The sequence below is a fragment of the Aulonocara sp. 'chitande type north' Nkhata Bay genome, linkage group LG5, assembly GCF_057382095.1.
Source record: "Aulonocara sp. 'chitande type north' Nkhata Bay isolate Kocher_YH1m ecotype deep benthic linkage group LG5, A_spYH_male_GT1.1, whole genome shotgun sequence".
Lineage (NCBI taxonomy): Eukaryota > Metazoa > Chordata > Actinopteri > Cichliformes > Cichlidae > Aulonocara > Aulonocara sp. 'chitande type north' Nkhata Bay.
Window position 1 is genome coordinate 3,977,083 of NC_141348.1, and position 9,747 is coordinate 3,986,829.

At 39.7% G+C, this 9,747-nt stretch overlaps 1 long non-coding RNA gene across 1 annotated transcript; it reads left to right on the plus strand.

Annotated features, from left to right (window-relative positions):
- The first annotated feature begins 2,001 nt into the window (after nucleotides 1-2,001).
- Nucleotides 2,002-7,142, plus strand: LOC147329715 (uncharacterized). Its single transcript, XR_015128993.1, has 3 exons — nucleotides 2,002-3,767; nucleotides 4,070-4,134; nucleotides 4,626-7,142. It is a non-coding gene; the product is annotated as an uncharacterized LOC147329715 (long non-coding RNA).
- The last annotated feature ends 2,605 nt before the right edge of the window (nucleotides 7,143-9,747 follow it).

Genomic DNA, 9,747 nt, shown 5'->3' on the forward strand with positions numbered 1-9,747 from the left:
CGCGGGGGGCGCTGGAGCCTATCCCAGCTGTCATAGGGCGAAAGGCGGGGTACACCCTGGACAGGTCGCCAGTCTGTCGCAGGGCCAACACACAGGGACAGACAACCATTCACACTCACATTCACTCGCACATTCACACCTAGTGGCAATTTGTATTATCCAATTAACCTATCCCCACAAGCTGCATGTCTTTGGACGGTGGGAGGAAGCCGGAGTACCCGGAGAGAACCCACGCAAACACGGGGAGAACATGCAAACTCCACACAGAAAGACCTGATGGTGGAATTGAACTCAGGACCTTCTTGCTGTGTGGCAACAGTGCTAACCTTCTTTTACCCGTTTGTTAAAAATTATTTCAGCTACTTACACTTTAATTGTCACATGTATTGGCTCACCCTACAAATCAATGAACTCAGTCCACAAAGCAAGATCAGGGTTCAGTGCAGGTCAGTCAAGTTCCTTCACACCACACACGCTCATCCATGTCCTTGTGGACCCTGTTTTGTGCAATGATTTGGTCGTGTGAGCCAGTATTTTGGACAAAGTGTATATAAAGGCAGACGTGTGGGGCTTGATATTATATCCATTACAATTCAGTTTGTTTGTATGGTGCCAACAAAATGAATGCCAAGGCACTTCACATTGTAGGTTTGAGACCCTACAAAATATAAGTAAGGAAACCCAACACTTGAGCATGTGTTGTCTGCCATGATATGGATATGACATAATATTGTTATTGTTTGTACAACCATCTGAGAAAATAATGGATTACATGGTTTAGTAAAAACAAGTGCTTCCTCAATGAAAATATGTTTTCAGTTCTTTTCAGTTTTTGATTTTGGAAATGTGTATTTCAGCAGGGAAGAATCAGAATTGAAATAAAGTGGTGTAAAGCACATGAATTATATTTTGTGTGTGTGTGTGTGTGTGTGTGTGTGTGTGTGTGTGTGTGTGTGTATCCATCCATCCAACTTTTTTGGAACCCTCCAGTCTCTTACAGTATGTTACTGTTAACTGAAATTACGGTAAATTACGACCTTTTAAAAGAGTAAATGACCGCCTGTTAGGACACGGTGTCCTCTAGCAGAGATGAATATTTTTGGTACTGATGATGCGTGATAACGGTAAGTTACTGGTTAATATATTGCAGTTTATTACCTTGCAGCGGGCTTACAGTGACATACCGTGAATAAACGGTAGTATACCAATTTATTAATCACAGTATGATGTTACTTTGTTGACGTAATTTACGACATAACGACATAACGGTATCTCACTGACATAACTGTCGCCAGTGAGATACCGTAAAAAAGGCTACGGTGCGTTACCATAATTTGTCCAAGAGTATTATACCACACCAGCAAAAAACGGTATCATCCTGCAGAAAGGTAAGCTACCGTAACACGGCGTCACGATATGACGCTGGCAGCAGTGACGCCAGTATGTTACCGTAAAGTGGCGATGAAAAGTCTAACGGTGCAGATACACGGAGTAATCAGAAAAGTTTAGCATGAATCTGGACATTAGATTTAAGATTTAAGTTTTAAGCTTATCAGATATCACTTGTTAGAAGCTCCTTACCGTTTGAAGAAATCTCTTCTCAATCTGCTGTCCTCTTCTGCTTGCATCTTTTTTTTTTTTCATCTAACACTGACGTTATTTTTTCTCCGTGAAAAACACAGCAACTCATCTTATCCCGGGGTGCCAGGAAGTCGAGCTGCGGATCTCAGCAGAAAACTTTTCAAACTGATTGCAGGTTGATCCAGGTATACATTTGAAACAGGTTCTCCTCGGTGACGTGACAGTCGGAACGCATCTGCGTAACCATGGTTACAGGGGGACGCTTTGGAGCTCTGCTGTTCAGCAGCAAAATATTTCAGATCAATATGTAAATACTCCAACTCTAAAACCAAGTAATATAAATATGCTGCATATGTGTATAGTGCGTTCATGTGTGTGTGCGCTGCGTGGTGACGTAGGCGCGTGCATGTGTGCCCGGTCACAGCTCCTTTCAGCATGGCCGGAGGTAAGTCACTGCCACGTTGCTCTCAGCTAATTAAAGTTTGTTCAGATCCCAAGCTGCAATGTGAATACAGCCAAACCGCCGCGTTTTTGTTTGTCATTAAGAGACTCATTCGGGATAAGTTTTGTGGAGGGCGGAGTTCACTAATATACGCTTATGAGTTTTAGCCGAGAACGCAGCTAAAATGCTAGCATGCTAAGTTAGCCTGATTGCTAGCGGCTACTCGCGGCAGTCTTTTTTTAACAGCATGCACTCTTTTTTCCTTCGTCAGGAGAGGTGTACTGGCAGTCGCGTGACACACACAGATCAGACACATATTTCTGTGTTGCAGGTATGGAGATGTTCTTATGTTTTGGAGATGCAGTCTTTCAGTCATTGTTTTTATAAGTACAGTGTTGTACTGCCTGTTAGATGGCGGTTATTAATATAATTGTACTGAAGTATAATGTTTGAACTATAAGTACCAGAATATTGGGTCCTGGTTATTGAATTGTATTTATCTGACTGTTTATTTGTTTTTGAATTATTTTGTTTATTGTTCTTATAAGTTGTTTTTGATGTTTTTTTCAGTGACATATTATTTATTTTGTGCTTTTTGTTTTTGAGAGCTCAAGTTAATGTTTTAAAACAATTTGTTGTATTTGATTCATTATATTATTGTAGTGTTAATGAAGCTGCAGACACAGCTGCTTTCAGCATGGCCGGAGGAGAGGTGTACTGGCAGTCGCGTGACACACACAGATCAGACACATGTTTCTGTGTTGCAGATGTGCAGTAAAGAGCCAAAGACCCAGTACTGTCTCCTGCCTCCTACTTTCACGCCAGAACACAACGCAAGAACAACAGGCGTAACACATGAACGGGTTACACATACTGAGGTGAGTTGTTGAGGATATGTCGAGCTGTTGATAAGCACGGCTGTTTTTGTGCTCTTATATACTGTTAGCCTGTTTTGCTGGCGTTAGTGAAGCTGTTTTCAACTGGATGTAACATTGTTGAACTCTGATGATTAATGAATAAACTCTCGATGTGACGACGTGAGCATGTAATTGTAACCCTGTGTTCATTTAGTTGTTTGATACCGTTTAATATCCAGTACATCTATTGGGTGTTTTATAACATGCCCTGGAATCATTTTAAGTTTTACAATGCCGGTGATTTACGACTCTTTCGCGACAGTCAACTGTGGCGTAAACTCTGGCGGGTCTCAGAGCTAGCTTATGTGAGCCAGCAGTGACATCTATACATGCAGTAGCCTTAAAATACTGATTATTTATTCTCCTGCTAGGTAAGAATTTGTGTTTTATACGTTTATTGTCACATTGTGCGCCATGTTATTGTTTCGGTGAAATGAATTTCTACAATGGCGGACTTAGACAAAATAGTGTTACTGTTAATTTGACTCTCTGCAGTGTTTAAATGCTTACATATACACACACAGTTACTGTCCCTCCACACGTAGGACTCAGTTCTGCTTCTATGCCCCATCTTTGTTTACTCTTTCCCACCCAACAAGTGCATAAATAAGATGTTAAAAACGTCATCATCATATCAAACATGATCGATTTGGGGGGAGTTTGTTTGGCACATGCTGACTGCATCCTAATTATAACCAGAAGAGGAGGCGAGAGCAGAGAACGAGAGTGCAGCAGTTTGGTGAAAGGAACAGGTGAAGAAGAGGTGAGCATCCAAGAGACGAGCAAGAGGACAGTTTCAAAGCAGACATTATGGCACAATAAAAGCTGTAAGAGCAGAGATTCATTCATATCTTTACTATTTTTCTTTAGCTTCTACTCCCGCTGCTTACAATAAATGAGATAAAGAACAAACAAGAACAACTCACATGGCATTGATTGTTTAGTTCAGTGTCACTCTGTGATTGTTTGACATTTCATATAAATGTGACTCTAAAATATAGTCAATAATATTAAAAAGCTGCTGTTACTGAGTGAAACTTGAAGGATTATGATAAACTTCAGTTCTTACTGAATCTGTAACATTGCTTTTTTTAAAATTGTTAAATGACTTTTGTGTCACTGTGCACAGTGAAAAGCTCACTTGATGTAGTGGTGAGGCCATGTTCACCACTAGATGGAGACAACCTGGCACAGGTATTTTCTATACACTAAATTTCACACTGAAAAGCCTTGGTGGGAATTGTTGTTTCATAGAAAGTAAAGGAAAACGCTCATACTCTCTCCCGCACTCGATATATGATCCATTGTTGATCTGCACGCAGCTGTTGTCACAAATGTGGCACTCGCTTACGTCACTGTCATGAGACATTCTCGCAAAAAAAAAATCACGGTTTTAGTAACGCAGTAACGCAGCGTTCCTACGGGAAAGTAACAGTAATCTAATTACCGTTTTTGCAATAGTAATCCCTTACTTTACTCGTTATTTGAAAAAAAGTAATCGGATTACAGTAACGCGTTACTGCCCATCTCTGGACGTCATCATCCCGTAAGCCAATTAGGTTGTCACTAGGGATGGGTATCGTTTAGGTTAGGTTAGCAGTGCTTAAACAATGGAAAAAAACACAAACTTTGTCCAAAAACCTCTCATGTTTAGCTGTTTTCCACTTTTTCTTTTGTCATTTTAGCTTTTTTGGCCAGGATGAAGGGAGCATCTGCCATCAAACAAGAAGACAGCTGCATGTAACTACGACGGTGTTTGCTACTTCACCTTACATGCATTAATGTAATAACGTGGTTAGCCTACTCAACGTAAATTACACACGAACAACATTAAGCTCCTCGCCCAGAGAAGAACGGCTGCTGCTGCATCATCATCCGTCATCATTTCCGCTACACTGGCAGGGCTAGGGGCCAGGACTCTCGTCTTCGGGTTCTTGGGGGATGTTGCTAACTCCGGGTCTGATAACAGGCACCACAGCCGCAGTAGATGTGCTTGGTGTGAGGTCTTGCAGCAAGCTATCAAATATGGTGCATTTCTCGGCTTTTAAAAAAACGCTATGCGTCGCCAGGTTCGTCGTCAGATTCGAGATGTTACCTCCTTTGCACAGTATCACCTTAAAGCACTTGTTGCAGGCTGCTGAGTTTGCATCTTTTGCTGTGAAATACAGCCAGACTTTGACCGCTTCGCCTTGGGCATTTTTAATCTGTAGCTCTGCTCTAAAAGAACGTACGTACCTGGGCCCGCCTACTATCCTCGGAAAGGTAAAATGATTGGCTAGAATCCAAAGTGTATGATATCTCAGGGGAAAAAAAGCACCGAAATAAAGCACCGAAATGTGCGCTGCTTTTCGGTCTGTTTACTACCGTTTATGTCAGAACCGGTACCATAACGGCACCGGATACCGGTACCCATCCCTAGTTGTCACATGACATTTGTGGACCCCGGTATTTTTTTAGTTGGACAATTTATCAGTAAAGTTTCAATCTCTGACATTACCCCTAGACTAGACCGGCTGCACCACACAGACACTGCAAACCTCATCTCTGAAGAAAAACCACAAGAACAACATCCAAAAGAAAGAAAACATACCTTAGAAACATGCCGGGTTAGAGGAGACGGCAGCACTGCAGAGGTGAGGACAGGCATCTGTTTGAAATAGACAAAACAGTAAACATAGTCATACAGACTCAGAGACGCTTTCCATCCAATCTGTCTAAGTTTGAGCTGTTTTACAGTGAAGAATGGGCAAATAATTCAGTCTCTAGATGTGCAAAGCTGGTAGAGACGTACTCCAAAAGACCTGCAGGTGTAACTGGAGCAAAATGTGGCTCTATGAAGAGCAGGGGGTGAATAGAAAAGAATGACACACTTTTCCAAATTTCATTTGCTTAGAATTTTGACAACCATGTATTATTTTCATGCCACTTCACAATTATGTGCTACTTTGTGTTAATCTACCATTGAAACTGTCAATAAAAACATCTTTTGTTTGTGGTTGTAAGGTGACAAAATGTGCACAAGTTCAAGGACTATGAATGCTATTTCAAGGGACTGTAATGTTAAATCACCCCCCATGCACACATCAGTGCACATGCATGTACACATATGCAGAGTTACATTATCAAAGAAGCTAAAAAAACAAGCTCTGCTTTAACTTTTAACTAAAAAAAAGACTGCAAACTTTAGGAACAATATGGAATGAGTGATAATGTCATCATTCCATGAATTGAAAAAATTTGTTTCACCTTAAATCTTTTTTTCTTTTCTTAATTGCAAAAACTCTAAATTTGGCTCAAGGGGACCTGAAAGCCAGGAGACAATTTATTGACTTTGCCCACAATCTTATGAAGAAAAAGATTTCCATTAAATATTAATAGAGCAAAATCTCTCTCTCTTAAGTATTTGCACCTAACCACGTCCTAACCTAGCAGTCATATACAGCTATTAATTAATCCTGCATTTTTTTGTCAAAGACATTTCTCACCATGAAATTACCCGATTCAAAACATGAACACTGTTAGCCTTTGCAGTAATTTCCATAGCTTAGTACTGCAAAATCAACAGTAAAAAACTCTAAAGGATGTTAGCAGTTTAGTACTGTAATTTGCATGTAATTGTGGGAAAATTCCATGAGATTACACTATTTTTACGGTAACTCACCGTACTCATGGAAACAGCTGTAAAATACAGCAAATGTAACAATTGGTGATGTTACTGAGATTATACTATTACACCATCTGGATTTCTGTTGTTTTCTACTGTAGATCTAAGAGTAATTACTTAAATCCTCATTCAGTTGTTTTTATTTGTTTGCTTCTTTTTTCTTGCTTTGTTTGTTGGGTTTTTTCCTTCCTGGTCTGAGGGATAGGGGTTCTAAGTGTTGTGGGTAGGGGATAAACTGCTGGAAGCAACTATAAGACATGTGAGTGTGTCATTAATCTGTATTCTGATATTTCAGTTTTAACAGTCACTGTGAAACTTGCTTGTTTGGCGTTTGACAATTCTGCGTGTATTTGCTTTTCTTTGTTGCTTCAACTCAATAAAAATATCTTTGAGAAAAAAAAATCCTCATTCAGAGTGTATTACTATAAAATGTGATTCACTGTGAAAGCAGTATAACATATAAACTACAATATACAGCATAATTTTTAACTTAAGGAGTAAGTTGCAGCCACACTAAAATTTAATTCCTTGAACTGAATGGAACCTCATATATTAATAAATGCATTTGTTTAGTCAAACAATGTGAAACATTAGTAATACTATTAATTAATAGTATACTTGTAAGGTTAGTATTGTGATAGAGTCGAGTATATTTAATTATACTCTTGTAGACATTATGACATTATGCTAGTACAATTATGGTGAACAAAAAGTACATCTAAAAGTTAATTTCAAGAATACTGTTATGTACTAAAACGGGGGCCAATATAGTCCCAAGAAGCATTATTAGTATACGTACTAGGTAAGATATACTTGGGAAATATAATTGAAGTATACTTATTTTTGTATGGCCAGCAACAAAAACTAATGGCTACATTTAGAGTAATGTTTAAAAATGACTTCATTTAGCAGGATGTTGCTTTTTTTCTCTTCTTATTCTTTCTTATACTGGACCTTCATTTGTTTTGTATAAGGTGGTACTTTTTAAGACACCTCTGCCTAACTACAGTGAACTGACCTAATAATATGCTCTGGTCGTCATTTTACACAAGGTGTCACATCCATGAAACCTACACCACTAACCAGCATCAGTCCTACAACTTCACTCTCAAAATTAATAAATTCTGGGACAAGCAGAAACTGTATTTTTAGCGGTGCATTTTGTTGCAGGCCAGACTGCTATTAAATGCTCTCCTAAAGAAATAATTCCTTTGTAGCACCACTTCGTCTTGGTTCAGAAGAGATGTCCTGATATACGTGATTGTTAGGTATTTTAGTACCATGGGAGCATTTACTGGATATTGTTTTATAGTGACATTATGCAGGAAAACTCTGTCATTCAATAAGGCCCCTTTGTTTTAGTTATTTTTCTCTTTGACCCAAGAATTGATGTGTGAGAATCACAGGCTGGTACAAGGTTGAAATACCACAGAGATCACTCCCTCAGCTACATTAGTTTCTTAATCTTTTAGGAGACGCCTGTTGAAGGCCAGATGGTTTGTTTCAGAATTCACTAATGAAAGAACTCTTTATTTCGTGCCTTGAAAATATGTCGCTGAGATAATCACAATTGTAGCTGAACTGATACACTATACAAAGGATGCTTCTTCACCCAAGGGCAGAAAGACGCTCCCTTATCTTGGTCTGTACTGGTTTAAACTGAGAATCTGCTGACTCATGAATTTGTCCCTCTATATAAACTGTTGTACTTGTGAATAAAGTTGAGTCAATTTGGGAAGACAACCTGAAGCAGTCTCTGTTTTCTTGTTCTCCCAAGCTGCTCCCGAGCTCGTACTAACACGCTGAATGGCATGCTTGAATATTACTTGAGAATATATTTGACTGTGTTACAGACTAAGGTACATTCTCTGCTGATAGGTGAAGGTACATTCTCTGCTGATAGACGTCCACGCCTCGGAGGAAGCCGATCCACGGATTAGGCCCTGGAAGCCGTTTCTTTCAATTTTGGTGTCAGAAGTGGGATCCTGACGAAGGTAGGCACTCGTCTTTTATTTTATAAGACTGTGTTATGCCTTTCTCAGTGATCCACATAGAAACGGGATACGCTGACGAGGCCTTCTTCAGTGGCCCACATAGTAACAAGTGGGATACGCTGAGGAGCCTTCTTTAGTGGCCCACATAGAAACACAGGAAGTTGCCTGTTGTTTTGTAAATTAAAGCAGAAAGGACACAGGAAGTTGCCTGTTGTCATAAACTAAGAAGTTGCTCACCAGCAGAAAGGACACAGGAAGTTGCCTGGGGTCATAAAACGAGAAGTTGCTCGTTAAAAAGTGAGAAGTTGCTCACTAAAAAGATAAAATTGCTAGCAAAAAATCAAGTAACCTCAGGTGTGCCACAGCAAAATAAAAACTAACTTAAATCCTTCAAGCGTCTAAACCCCTCTGGAAATCACTGACCATGGGTCAGAATAATTCAAAGACCTTAGACGGGTCCGATAAAAAATCAAAATTAACTGTAAAACCAGATACCACCACTTGGGTGGGCCTGATTATAGATATATATTATGTCAACGAATTCCAGGTGTGACTGAATCTCAGCTTATTGAAGAAGTAGAGGAACTAGACCCTAAAGATGACCAAGCAGCCAACATCACCTCGTTTTTGTGGATAAACGATGACAAAATCACAGCCTTTTTTCAAAATCTAAAGAAATTTCTGCTCACAATGTCTAGAGATAAAATCAAACGTTTCACACACTGCTGGACTAATGAGGCATGCACGCCTGAAGGAGGAAATGATCAGATTTTCATAACAACATTCTTAAACAATATTCATCCAGAATGTTCACAACTATTGAAGCTGACTGCCACTGATAATCTCTATGACATGAAGATAAAGAACTTTATCACACTTGTCAAAACAAAAGCTGGTGCAGATCTTTTCCCCAACAGCATGAAGGCTAAAAGTGTTAAGATGATGTTGAATTTTGATGTTGAAGGCTCAGAGGAAAGTGAAAAAATGATGTATGCAGGGGCCCCGCCCCCTCAACAAGCGCAGCAGGGAGATTTCAGAAGGAGAGATAGGAGTGGAGACGTATGTTTTTACTGTGGAAAAATAGGACACTGGAGGAGGGAATGCAAATCAGCAGCACGTAGGTCTCAACCACAAAACACAGGACCAGCT